The sequence below is a fragment of the Myotis daubentonii genome, chromosome 3 (assembly GCF_963259705.1).
Source record: "Myotis daubentonii chromosome 3, mMyoDau2.1, whole genome shotgun sequence".
Lineage (NCBI taxonomy): Eukaryota > Metazoa > Chordata > Mammalia > Chiroptera > Vespertilionidae > Myotis > Myotis daubentonii.
Window position 1 is genome coordinate 218,104,324 of NC_081842.1, and position 14,295 is coordinate 218,118,618.

Below are 14,295 nucleotides of genomic sequence, written 5' to 3' on the forward strand. Positions count from 1 at the left end.
GCCGGCGCTTTCGTCTCTGACTGCGCAGTGAGGGCCGGACGGAGCCTCCTGCCGGGAACAAAGCCTGTGTTACCCGGGGCTGTCCAGAGAAGCGCACCCCGTGGGATGCCTACAGCCACACAGACGTAAGTAGGAAGAGATTTATTGTAAGGACTTGGCTCGCATGACGGTGGAGGCTGACACGCCCCAGGATGTGCAGGGCGAGTGGGCAAGCTGCAGACCCAGGACCCCATGTGTAGTTCCAGTGTGAAGGCAGGCAGGCTCAAGACCCACGGAGGGCCAGTGTCTCTGATAAAACAAAAAAAAGACACTTACCCTCACCGGTTTGGCTCAGTGGACAGAGCATCAGCCCGTGGACCGAAGGGTCCCGGCTGTGATTCCAGTCAAGGGCACGTACCTTGGTTGCAGGTTCTCCAGCCCTGGTCGGGGTGCGTGCAGGAGGCAACCAATCGATGCTTCTCTCTCGCATGGATGTTTCCCTGTCTCTTCCTCTCCCTTCCACTCTCTCTAAAAATGAGTGGAAAAATATCCCCAGGTGAGAATATCTTTTGCTTGTGTTTGTTCAGCAGTGGACTCTTCCATTGCTTGGGGCGTGGTTCGTCCAGGTATGGCGTGAGCATGGTTGTCAGGAATGAAATAGCTTCTATGATAAGGACGGTATGTATGTTTCTCTTCTCCATCTTCTTGTAACTCATGCTTTGCTGCCCTAGCTTCACCCTGGAGACCCACTGCCTTTGCTCCACCCAGAGGACTGAGAGGGGACCCCGCATTGTGTTTGGGGTTTGGGGTTCCTGAAGGACACGTGACTGCCTTTGGCCCACCCCTGGGCTTGGGGGGTGCTCTCCGTGGTCCTGAAGGAGGACCTGTGACCTCCTGTGTCCCACCCGGAGGCCTGGGAGGGGGGGCCGCTCTCCGTGGTCCTGAAGAAGGACACGTGACCGCCTTTGGCTCACCCTGCTGCCTGGGGTGCTCTCCGTGGTCCTGAAGAAGGACACGTGACCGCCTTTGGCTCACCCCGCTGCCTGGGGTGCTCTCCGTGGTCCTGAAGAACAGGTGGGGATGAGGGCAGTTGTTTCCGGCTCGGCTGGGGCTGGCAGAGCTGCCTCTTGTTAACCTCTCCCTTTGATTTTCCAGGTGCCCTAGTAGCTATAAAGCCGCCCTAAGAGTCTTCCTGGACCCACATCAAGAATGTATTGATCCCCGATAGACGACGCACGTGCCAGGAGAGAAGGGCCAAGCATGCATCACCCTCAAGCGTCCCTCACAAACGCCCCAATGATGTCCGCTCCTTTTCAAGAAGAGACTGTTGGCCTAAGGACTGAAGGGTCCCGGGTTCGATTCTGGTCGAGGGCACATGCCTGGGTTACGTGCTCGATCCCCAGTAGGGGGCGTGCAGAAGGCAGCCGATCAATGATTCTCATCATTGATGTTTCTATCTCTCTCCCTCTCCTTTCTTCCTTGAAATCAATAAAAAATATATTTAAAAAAAAAAAAAAAAAACAAGAAAAGAAGAGACTGATGGCTCTGTCCAGGTAGCTCACTTGGTTAGAGTGTCGTCCCAATAGGCCAAGGTTGTGGACTCAATCCCCCATCAGGGCACATAAAAGAATCAGCCAACAAATGCATAAGTACGTGGAACAACAAATACCTATGCCTCGCTCTCTTTCTCTCTCCAATCAATACATTTTTTAAAAAAGAAAGAAAAGGCTGACGTTTCACCCGTTCCCACTCCTCTACCCATCCTTGCCAGACGATCTCTCTGCTCCCAAATTCGCCTGCACCTTGCATCTTTGGGGCGTGCATCTGCCCAGGAATTGTTGGACAGGACCCCTGTGAGGGCCTCCTCTCAGGCAGCGCTGGGATTCCCTTTAGCCCAGATGACGTCGTGGCTCGGGAAAACAAAAGCCCCCATCCAGTTCACACCTGCACGTTGGTGAGGGCCGCCCGCCTAAAGCAGCCCCTCCCCTGCTGCTCAGCCATGTCAGGCTGTTAATTCCTGCACAGCACTCACCACAAAATGCCTGTGTCACTCACTAACCGCCGAGCCCTATAAAGCAGGACCTTGTTTTTCGCATCCACTGAAGTATTCCAAATACCTAACAAACCCTGACATATGGTGGGCAGCCAATAACTGTTCGTTAAATGAATAGATTGGGCTGTAAACTCTTATGGGAAGTCCAGAGCCGCCGGAAGGCCCCTGCCTGGAACAAGTCCCACGCACTGCTCCCCTGTATGCGGGTGGCAGGCTTCCAGTTTTGTCTCAGGCGCTGCCCTGAATGCCCAGGGGTGGGTACCTGGACCTTGCCCCTGCTCGGTCAGAATAAGTCATTTTTGCCTGTTTTATATATTGTGATTCCATGAACATTTTCGTTTAGGGAAAAAAAAGGAATATCGTTGTTTTTTAAATGTCTACAAGTCACTCATCTAGGCTTCAACTGAGAAAGAAATTGTGTCATTTTAACGAGGCATTTTTGCAAAGCCAAAACAGACACCCTTTCAGATCTCACACTTGGAGTCTGCAAATATTTTTAATCTCCCTGCATGCTAGGAAAGCTTTACAAAGCAACGAATTTGGTTTTATTATATGTTTTTATTGATTTTAAAGAGAGAGGAAGGGAGAAGGATAGAGATAGAAACACTGATCAGCTGCCTCCTGCACATCCCTATGGGGGATCAAGCTCACAACCCGGGCCTGTGCCCTGACCAGGAATCCAGCCAGTGACCTCTTGGCTCATGATCAAGGCTCAACCAGCCAGGGTAAGCAATGAATTTGTTGATTCCAGAGTCGGAGGTAGGAGGTTGGACAAGAGAATCTCTATCTTATTTAATTGGCGCCTCTCTCTTCTGCTCTCATCAAAGGCTGTGGAGAAGCCTGCTGCCCACATAGAAGGCGAAAGAAAAGCACTGAGAACAAAAGAGGCGGCTGAGGCGGCTGAGCAGCAGGGCAGCCCCTGCAGAGAACGGAATGTGCTGGAGGCCGCAGCGATGACAGGCAGGTGCGATGACAGGCAGGTGCGCAGTGCCGGGAGCAAGAGGTCACACACCCCTGCCGCAGAGAGTGGGGACAGGACCAGCGGCTGCTTCCAGCGGCCAGGGCTCCTGCTTCCCCCACTCTGCCTCCGCCTGAGGGTCTGGGCCTTCCCGAGTGGTCACCCCATCGCGGAACAGCACAGACCCGCTTCCCTCGCTAGGTGATCAAACTCACGGACATGCCGTCTTTCACAGCACAGGCCGCTGACCCACCTTGCGGGGGGAGGATGGAGTGACTTAGACCCCGCCCCTTTCTCCCTCGCTCAGGCCCCCTGGCAGACAGGTGGGGACAAAATGCACTCAGGATCCAAGACAGGATTCTCAGCGTGGCTCCTGGACTCGCTGAACTTCACAAAGTGGTGAATTCAGTGCTGAAAACAGCGTGAATAGCTCTTCTCAGAGGAATCCCGCAACCCCCACCCCAACCCCTGCCCGCACAAGAAGGCAGGGGTTGTGAGTCTAGATGGGATGTTAGCTCTGCAGAGGGCGGAGCCTGGTCCTTTGGGAGAGAGCACCTGGCTAACTGCTGCGTTTCATCACCATGTGATCACCCTTTGCAGCCCCAATGCAATGCAACCAGCCGGCAGAGGCGGGAACTGGGTCATGTACTGGGCTCCCGCTGGGAAAATGCTAGCGGCTGCCCTTACCGAGCATGAAAGGGAATCTCGGTGCCAGCTCTCCTCCACCTCAGGCCTCCTGTGTGGCTTGGGCACCGTTTAACCGAAACCCCTCGGCCCCGCCCAGCATCCACAGTGTCTCAGCACGTCCGCCCAGCCTCCCCCAGGACACCCAGGAGCCGGGCTGCTCTCTGCCCCACGGGGCGGCCCGTTCCCTCTCTGAATACCTCCCACTTGGAGGAGCGCCCGCCTTTTATCGGAAGAAAACCAATTTCTCTGACCCCTCAGTCCTGCGCTGGGGTCACCGAGAGATCCAGCTCTTTCCCATCTTCACCTCCAACATTCAGAGGCAGCGCTCCCCGCCTTTGCCTTCCCAGGGCGAACACTGCTTGTTCCCAGCCTCTTCAGGGCCTGTTAGACGTGTAAACGATGGTGGTAAGTGTCCCAGACCCCCAAGGCCTCGCAAATACTAATATGTCTAACACAGTAGGGAACACAGTGAGACCAACCAGTATGGAACCCAGTAGGGCCGACCAGTATGGAACCCAGTAGGGCCGACCAGTATAGAGCATAGTAGGACCCACCAGTATGGAGCACGGTAGGACTGACCAGTTTGGAACATGGTAGGACCAACCAGTATGGAACACAGTGGGACTGACCAGTATGGAACACAGTAGGACCGACCAGTATGGAACATGGTATAACTGACCAGGATGAAGCATAGCAGGACCAGTATGGAACACAGTGAGACCCAGCAGTATGGAACACAGTAGGACCAACCAGTTTGGAACACAGTAGGACTGACCAGCATGGAGCACAATAGGACCCACCAGTTTGGAACAGAGTGAGACTGACCAGCATGGAACACAGTAGGACTGACCAGTATGGAACAGTGAGACAGACCAGTATGGAGCACAGTAGGACCCACCAGTTCGGAACACAGTGGGACTGACCAGTATGGAACACAGTAGGACCCACCAGCATGGAACACAGTGGGACCAACCAATTTGGAACACAATGAGACCAACCAGTTCGGAGCACAGTGGGACTGACCAGTTTGGAACACAGTGGGACCCACCAGTTTGGAACACAGTGAGACTAACCAGCATGGAACACAGTAGGTCCAACCAGTATGGAACACAGTGAGAATGGCCAGCATGGAACGCAGTAGGACCGACCAGTATGGAACATGGTGAGACCGTGAGCAGCCAGATTCAGGCACTCCAGCTCAAATGCTTTCCGGCCTGTTGAGTTTCTAGAACCTGCTTTTCTCCCAATCTTGAAATTGGAATGGTTTCTTCTCTGTAATTCTCTGGAGTCACCCCAGGCCCCACGATTCCTCACACAGCCGAGCTGTCCATCATCCAGCCTGCAGCCCTGTGCTGCGCTCTGGTTGGATGAGAGCTGGAGACAGGCAGCTGCCCCCGCAGGCCCCGAGGGCCCCTTCCTGCTTGACTCAAAGCCAACCGCACAGGCTCATTTCCTTCCAGATCTGACCAGTATAGCACACAGTAGGACCAACTCCGCTGGGTCAACGGCCACTCGCCCGCTTTCCTGAAGACAAAGCAAGTCCCAGAGTCACAGGGGCCCCCAGGGGGTGGACCCTCATTCACCCCAAACCTTCAAGCGCTCTGCAGGTGGCCTTGTCGCCAGGAAAACTGCTCTCCCTCCTCTGGACGCCCTCTCCTGGGGCAGGGGCAGGGACCCCGAAGGCAGCCGTCCATCACCATGTCCATCATGGCCCGGGAGGGTGAGGAGGCACCGACAAGGTCACCGATGAGGGCTGAGCCGGGCTCCGCTGTCTGAGCGCATCCCTGCCTCTCAGCCCTCCCAGCTCTCCTGGACCCCTCATGACCCAGGGCAGACATCCCTTCTCCTGTAGCAGATGCCTAAGGGCAGCCACGTCCCTCCCTGGGCCGGCACTTCTGAAAACAAGTGAATCGCGCTACGACATCTAAAATGGGGCCCAGCCCTGGCCGGTGTGGCTCAGTGAATAGAGCGTCAGCCTGCAGACTGAAGGGTCCCGGGTTTGATTCCAGCCAAGGGCACATGCCCAGGTTGTGGGCTCGATCCCCAGGAGGCAGCGTGCAGGAGGCAGCAGATCAATAATTCTCTCTCATCATTGATGTTTCTATCCTCTATCCCTCTCCCTTCCTCTCTGAAACCAATAAAACAAATATTTTTTAAAAAATAAAATTAAAATGGGGCCCAAAGGTGGCAGGAACCAGGCTTTCCCGTGACTTCGCATGCCCGTCGGGATGGCTGTAAGAAAACAAGCCATGAAATACCTCGCTGCATCGCGGGCGGCCCCACAGGCAGCTTCGCCACTGATTAAAATCAACCAGCTCTTATGTTTCCCTCGGGGCTGGATGAGAGCTCTCACGGAGAGGAGATGGCCAGGGGGATCGGGAGGCGGGTGGAGGGCGCCCCCTGCAAGGTCAGGGGGCCGTGGGCGTGTCCTGTGTCTGAGGCTTGAAGGTGCCTCTGGCCCAGAACCCTCCAAAGGGGAAGCCATGGGGGCCCTCAACTTTAGAGCTAAAGGATGACCCATGTCCAAGGACAGCGGTGGAAATAAAGGCGGGAGGGGGTCAGGGACACCCGGCCTCACCCGACGCCCCCCTGGCCCCCCATCCCTGGCACAGAGCCCCCCTCCTCTCACGCCGCCAGCTCGCCCAGCACCTGGCCCGCTTCTCAGCATCTGGGGAAAGTCGCCATCGCCGGGTCGATTTGGCGCTTCCTTTGTTATTTATTTTTTTATAATTAGGGATGGAAATCACCTAAAACCTTTACCAGTACCCGATCTAAATGTTTAAGCCGCCTGCAAGCATTTGTTTATTGCTATTTATATTTATGTGGATTTATTATATTAAATCCAATTTCGTTTTAATATCAATTAAATTGAATTAAGAAAATACATTAAATGCTAAAGGGTGTATTAAATGTTAAACTATTAAATTATATCTACATTTGACATCATTATACGCTCACAGGAAGTTGCAGGAACAGTACGAGAGGTTCCAGGTTAGCCGGCCCCTCCCCGCAGTGGTAACTCCTTTCACAGCTACAGTAGGAAACCCTCAGAGACCCCACTCCCGCCATCGGCTCCGCATGCCAGCTTCGCCGGCGCCCGCAGGGCAGGGCCCACCTGTGCTACACGAATGCCCCTCCGTACACGGGAACTGCTCACCGGCTTGGACGAGAATGGGTCTGGGACGCCAGGACTGGCACCGAGTGTGAGACCAGGTGAGGGCGGTGGAGGCTGCGGGCCACCTTCCAGAGCTAGTGCCGGACTCCCCTAACGTCAGGGCCACCCGCAGGCCCCACCCACTCCTCTCACCCCTCCCCACCTTCCGCAGTCCCCTCTCCACCCATCCCGCCAGGGAAAAGCCCAATCTTGTCTTCATCAGGAGTTCTTATTTCCACCCTCGCCAGTTTGGCTCAGTGGGTAGATCGTCGGCCTGTGGACTGAAGGTCCCGGGTTTGATTCCCGGTCAAGGGCACATGCCCAGGTCATGGGCTTGATCCCCAGTAGGGGGTGTGCAGGAGGCAGCCGACCCATGATTCTGTTTCATCATTGATGTTTCTCTCTCTCTCTCCTCCCTTCCTCCCTGAAATCAATAAAGTATCTTTTTTAAGAAAAGAGTTTCTGTTTCTCAGTGATACGGGACGACGGGGACGTCCATGGTTGGGGCCCACTTCCCCCGGTGACCGCAGGGGCAGATGGTTAGTGACCCCTTCCTGTGGGGCCAGGAAGAAGCAGCAGCCACACTGCAGGCAGCCAGGCTGTTTTCCCATTAACCCCACTCCGCGCCCCCCATCAACATGAAGTGTTTGGAGACCAGCCCCCTCCACACTCAGCACTCAGGCAGCCTTGGGAATCCTTGCCTCTTGCTCCTGGAGCTCCCATCAAGGCCACACCACGTGCACTGCAGCCCTGGGAGCCACAGTGGGACATCCCGGGCCCCTGCCCTGTAGAGCACACCCACCCATCACGGGCCTGGGGAGCCGGGGCCCTGGCTCAGGCCGAGCGGCGCCCCTCCCCCTCGGGTCCCTTTGCCTCCTTCTTGAGCCTGCCTAGGACCCCAGTTCCTGTCCCCCCACCTCCCAGGCTTCCCACAGCACCCCTGAGAATGGAGGCCCCGGCTTCTCCCCGTGGCTCACAGACTAGCTGGTGGTTTTCAGATCCCCTCAGCCATCCGTGTCCATGGCAACAGCAGCCGGCAGCCCTCCACCTCCGCAGTCTTTTCTAATCCCGGCTCCAAAGGGAACAAAGACCACTGGCCTCCCCTGGACCTCAACTGTCCCCTGAGATCACAGGCGAGGGAGGTGCGCAGGCGCTGCCATCAGCAGCCGTCGGGGCTGGGCCGCTGCCGGTGGGACACCCAGGGTGAGGTGCACACGCCGGGCATTGCCGAGAGGAGCCGGCTCCGGGTGGGCGCAGGGAAGGGAGGCGAATGGGTTATAATTACAGTTAAATTCCATAAACGTCCCACCACTGTGCTGTAGACCCGAAACCAATGTAGAATAATCCAGGATGTCAAGTGTAATTGTAAATTATCGATAAATAAAATGTTAAAAGTAAGTATCGCTACAGCCACACAGCAGGGGCTCCATCAGTGGAAGGGGGCCGGGGGGGGGGGGCCTCGCCATCCCTGACGAGCAGCACAGGTCTGACAGCCATTTCCGGGGGCCACCTTGACCCCCTGCAGGTGCCAGAGCTGAGCTCCAAGAACCAAGCACCTAGGCCGTGGTCAGCAAACTGCGGCTCTTTGGCCCCTTGAGGGTGGCTCTTCCTAAGCCTTAGGAGGACCCTAATTAAGTTAACAATGTACCTACCTATATAGTTTAAGTTTAAACAATTTGGCTCTCAAAAGAAATTTCCATCGTTGTCCTGTTGATATTTGGCTCTGTTGACGGATGAGTTTGCCGACCACTGACCTAGAGCATCAGTGAGGGCGCCTGTATCGGTGACGTGACTGTCTCAGTACGGAGACTGTATCGGTGACATGACTGTCTCAGTATGGAGACTGGATCGGTGACGGTGACTGGATCAGCGACGGTGACCGACTGTACCAGCGAGGCCACTGTGTCAGCTTCAAGAGCTACCGCTGCTCTGCCGCTCACGGCCCGTGATCCCACCCCAGCGACAGCACCTATGATTCCAGAAGCTTCTTGAGAGCTGACCTCTACCCTCATCACCTACTCCCATGTTTTACATGCAGAATACCTATACTTAACAATACTCTATTGTGTGTTCTTACCAATCGCACACACGCGCGCGCGCGCGCACACACACACACACACGCAAACGCAAGAAAATTTTCGGAGGCGATGACTATATTTAGTGCTTTGCTGGAATCAGGGGTGTTTGCATATGTCCACGTTCATTAAAGCACACATACTAAAAGTGTGCAATTTTTTGTATATCAATTATACCTCATACACACACACACAAAGAATGTTCTGAAAATGTGCAGCGGAAGGCTGACAGATTGGTGAGTCAGCCAATTAACGGAATAATTTAAAGTTGAGGCCGAAACCAACCCTCAGGGCTATTTGGTAGATATCTGGCTGGTGTGCCAGGTGCTCGGCGGAGCAGGAGAGAAAACAGGACAGTCCTGCCTGCCTCATGCCCCCGGGTGCTGGGTGCCAGGAGACCCCTGAGCCGTGGGTCCGTCCAGGAGGACACGCAGGCTGAGCTGCGGAAGGGCCGCGGGGCCTGATGCGGGTGCGGTCAGGGCGGGCACAGCAGACTCCCCCAGCGGCCTGGTGCCTCGGCGCTGCTTGCCCATAGCCTCGCTGTGACTAGGAGGAACCACTCTGGCTCACCTGTGAATGACTGACAGCAAACATCACCCAATGAGTCCTCTTTTCTGTAGAAGAAACCCAGGAGACTGGGGTCCCCACGCGGCCTGCCCCAGGGAGGGCCCGTGCGGGTGGGCGGGCAGTGGCCACAGCACGCGATGCGTATTTGCCAGGAGGGCCCCGGGTTTAAACAGCTCTGAGAAACACTGTCCACTTAGTCAGTTTGACCTGCACGGGAGCGGGTTTGCGACACAAAAAGGCCCACCCGCACCCAGGACCTCAGAACCAAGTTCACCCCCAGGCGCATCTCCCGCCTTTGGGGCTGTGGCCTGCCCCATGCATGGAGGACTCGGGAACCCAGCTCTGGGGCCCTGGACACTATCCTGCAAACACAACCTGAAACCGTGGGGCGCTGGGAGGGCACCCCCATGGCTCACGCTGCCCCCCCGGCTCTCACACCCGTGTCCCCGCCCGGCACGCAGCAGGAAGAGGCCACCGCGCCCCCACCCGCCCAGCCTGCCTGTGACTCGGGGGCCCAGGCTCATGACCTCCCGTTTCTCCCGGTTAACGTTCGTCTTGTCAGAATCGATCCTGTCGCTGGGGATGGGCAGGGCTGTTTCCAGTCCTGGTTCCGTGGCCTGCAGTTCCTCCCCGGCTTCGAGCCGCCCCGGGAGCCGGGGGGGAGGCAGCGGGGAGCGGACCGGGCCAGCCCCTAAGTGCGAACCTGACACGCGCATGGCGAGATTCCCGCCCCGGCGAGTTACGGGGCTTTGCAGCGCCTCGGTTTCCCCGGCTGTAAGTGGGGACGGGTTTGTGTGACACGGGACGAGGGGAAGCCTGGGGAGGCTCGTCAGACACAAGGGTTTGGTCCAGGGCTTGACTCTTCGGAGGAGCTGCCTACGGGGAAGCTCTGAAATTGGCATCGAAAAGCCCGCGTCTGCCCGGCCGGGTGGCTCAGGGGCTGAGCGTCGACCTAGGAACCAGGAGGTCACAGTTTGATTCCCGGTCAGGGCACAGGCCCGGGTTGTGGGCTCCATCCCCAGTGGGGGGCGTGCAGGAGGCAGCCGATCGATGGTTCCCTCTCATCATTGATGTTTCTGTCTATCACTCTCCCTTCCTCTCTGAAATCGGTAAAAATATTTTTTTAAAAGAGCAAAGCCCACGTCTACGCCTGCACCCAAGTCACCAAAGAAAATCTACTCTGGGAACAGGCTGAGGTCAGCGCCTGCGGGGTCTCCCTGGAGACCGCCTCCCGCCACCAGCTGGCACTGCCAGGCCTCAGCGAGGCTGCATCTGACAGGCAGGGCCGGCCACTGGGCCGGAGGCGCCAGAGAATGCCCTGCGGGAGAGACTCCTCGGGGAGGCCCCAGCAGCAGGACCCTGACGTGCTGAGCCCGGCTTCCATGGGCGGGCCTGGTGACACACACACACACACACACACACACACACACACACACACACACACACACACACACACACACACACACACACACACACACACACACACACACACACACACACACACACACACACACACACACACACACACACACACACACACACACACACACACCATGCGGCTGGAGGATCTGAGCGGGACCAGAGCAGCTCACACGGTGCACAGAGCAGACACCAGACCGGGCCAAGCGCTGGGGCTGTGAGACGCGCGTCCCTGTCTCTCACAGGCAGGGGCTGACCTCATTCTTCCATGCACAGGGGGGCCACTCAGAACCTCTGTCTCTTCCTCTGAAGGTGGGAAGGATGGAAGGACGTCCCCCAGGAGGGGTTAGTGAGGACTAACTGCGTACACACACATACGGGACATACAGAAGAGGGGCAGGCTGGGGTGTAAGTGCCACCAGGTACCCCGCCTTCGTGTGGCTGGGAAGCCGTGGCACCTGGGAGAGGGGGGAGGGGGCAGCTTCCAAGGTTTCCCCACTGGCGAGGGGCAGAGCCGGGATTCCACCCAGGAGCCCCACCCCAGCCCCGCCTGTCACTCCTGCACCCTAAGTGACTTAGGAGCATGGGTGGGAGGTCCCACTCCTGAAGCCCGAGGCACCCGGTTCCTCTGGCGGGCGGGCCAGTGCTGGCTGAGGGAGGGCGCCGGCACCCACACCCCGCGCTGCCCCCCTCACGGCCCCCGGCTGAAGCGCATCTTCAGTCCCAATGAATCAGTGATCAATACACTCTCCCGGGCATCCAGGCAGCAAAGACTCGAAAAACATCTTCACGCCCCGACAACTCAGTAACTAACCCGCGCGTGGAGGCCGGGGCTGCTTGGACCAGATGTCAGTGGCTTTGGGGAGGTGGAAGGCCTGGTGGACACCCCCAGTTCCCCACCCACCAGGTCAGGCATTGGTGTGGGACCCACAGAACAGGGTCCAAGAACCAGGAGGTCAGCTGTGATGGAGTAGGCAGGGCTGTGATGGAGGTGGGTGGGGCTTAGATGGAAGTGGGTGGGGCTGTGATTGAGGTGGGTGGGGCTTAGACAGAGGTGGGTGGGGCTGTGATGGAGGTGGGTGTGGCTGTGATGGGGGTGGGGCTTAGCCAGAGGTGGGTGGGGCTGTGATGGGGGTGGGGCTTCGTCAGAGGTGGGTGGGGCTGTGATGGAGGTGGGTGGGGCTTAGACAGAGGTGGGCGGCCCGGTGAGTGACCCGCATCTCTTGTTCTGCACACAGGCCACCGTGTTAATCTAGCGGCACTTGGGCCTGGGGGCCTGGGGGCAGCCGCCAGTCATCCTGTCCACTTCAGGCTGGGGTCGAAGTGACCACAAGAGCCGGGAAGCTGGGCGGCGGGGGGGGGGGGGGGGGAGGTGGGAGCCTGGGTGGGTGTCGGTGGGAGGGACGTCGGGTAATTTAAGTCTGAGAGACAGTCCCCTCCTCTCCTCGCCCGGAGCCCGCCTGGACCAGGTCTCAGCACACCCAGCAGCGCCCCCTCCTGGCCCGGCCAGGCTCCCAGGAAAGGAGAAGCCAGAGGGACAGGGCTCAAGGACCCCATGAGGGCTCTCCGGGGGCGGGGAGGGCTGCAGGGAGGGCTCCCCTCACTGGACACAGGCCTACGGGGGGGGCGCAGAGGTGTGAGCGACCAAACCCGCATAAACACAGGCTCTGCCCCTGGAGGGCGGGGGGACCAGGTGTGGGGGCAGGAGCGCTGATGACGTGGGCGATACAGGCCAGAACGGCCCGCCGTCAGGAAGCCCCTCCTGGTGTGAGACTCAGTTTCCCCGATGGCCCAGCTCCGTCCCCGGGGCCGGACGTGTTGGTGGGGATGGGGACTGTGGCTCAGGAGCAGCACAGTCGGGGTGAGCCGACCCGGGAGGCACCGCCACGGAGGAGGAGCGCCATCCCCGGACCGTGACAAGGTCGTTTCTGAAGGGCGCTGCCTCTGAGGGCTCGCCACGTCGGGCCCAGGCACCACTTTCTTTTATTGATTGATTGATTGATTGCTTTCTGAGAAGAAGGGAGAGGGAGAGAGAGAGAGAGAGAAACATCAATGATGAGATTCATTGATCGGCTGCCTCCTGCACGCCTTCCCCCCCCCCCCAACACACACACACATACTGGGGATCAAGCCTGCAACCTAGGCCTGTGCTCTGACCGGGAATCGAACCGTGACCTCCAGGTTCATAGGTGGACACTCAGCCACTGAGCCCCGCCGGCCGCCCGGCTGCCACTTCCTGACCTTGAATCCACCCCCGCCTCGCGTGTGGGGAGACTGGTGCTCAGAGGAGTTAGCTTCCAGCCCGGGTCGCTCCGCTGGCTGTGGCTGCGCAGAATTCGAACCCAGGTGAGTCTGACCCCGAATATCAGAGCGTTCGCCAACCCGCATGTCCTGGTCTCCCGGGGCGTCCTGACCCTCTGCCCTTCTCCAAGCCGCCAACGGTGACGACGTCGCAACATCACTTAGACATGGGACCGCGAGAATGGCGACTCACGGCTCATGTGGAACGCAGTTTATCACGCGCCAGGGTTAGTCTAAGCCCCTCCCCCAGACCACACCCTCCACCCTCGTAGCACCCCCAAGAGGCGGGCACTGCAAGCCCCCCTGTTTGCAGATGGGGAAACCGAGGCGCAGTGGCCAGATCCGTGCCCAGGGGCGCCCAGTTTGGCCTTGGCAGAGGCCTGAGCGTGTCTGCCGCCTGGTGCGGAGGCTGCTGGGGCACGGATGGCTGAGGGCCTCGCACCCGCGCTGGCCGCCCCCACAGAGGCAGGACCCGGGAGCCGATATATCAGAGGCCGAGATGATGAATGTGACTCCAGCGGGAGATAAGGGAGTCATTTGCTGTCTGGACGCACCATGCCCAGCTGGCTGCGGGGTGCAGGTGACATGGGTGCATCCAGGCCGCAGGGCATTGCACCCCCTCCTCTGACCACCCCCGCCATGTGTGCAGCCCAACGGGGTCTGGGCAGCACGCACTCCCCTTCTGCCAGGATAGTCGCGGGCGGGACCTGCTCCAGAAATGCCACCTGAGCGCAGTGCGGAGGAGGAGGCTGCTGGGAAGCGTTGCTAGGAAACGGGAGGAAGGAGCAGAGGGCATCAGGACCGCGGGGCTCCGCAGACCCTCCTCGGGCATCGCGGCCTGCATCCAGGCAGGAGGGGAAATGGATGGAGTCAATCTCTTAATTTCAATGAGCTGGGTCCTACCTGACATTTGGGGGGCGGGGGGGGGGCTCAAAGGACGATTTGAAAGCTGATCGCGGTGTTTTGCTTTGGAATTAGAGCCATTGCCCTTGGTAAATAGCAAGGAGCTGGACGCCTTCCCTGAGCCTCTGGGCAAAGTTTACTGGCGCTGCCCTGGCCCTGGACAAAGGCCATGTGGGAGGGGAGGGGAGGGGAGGGGAGG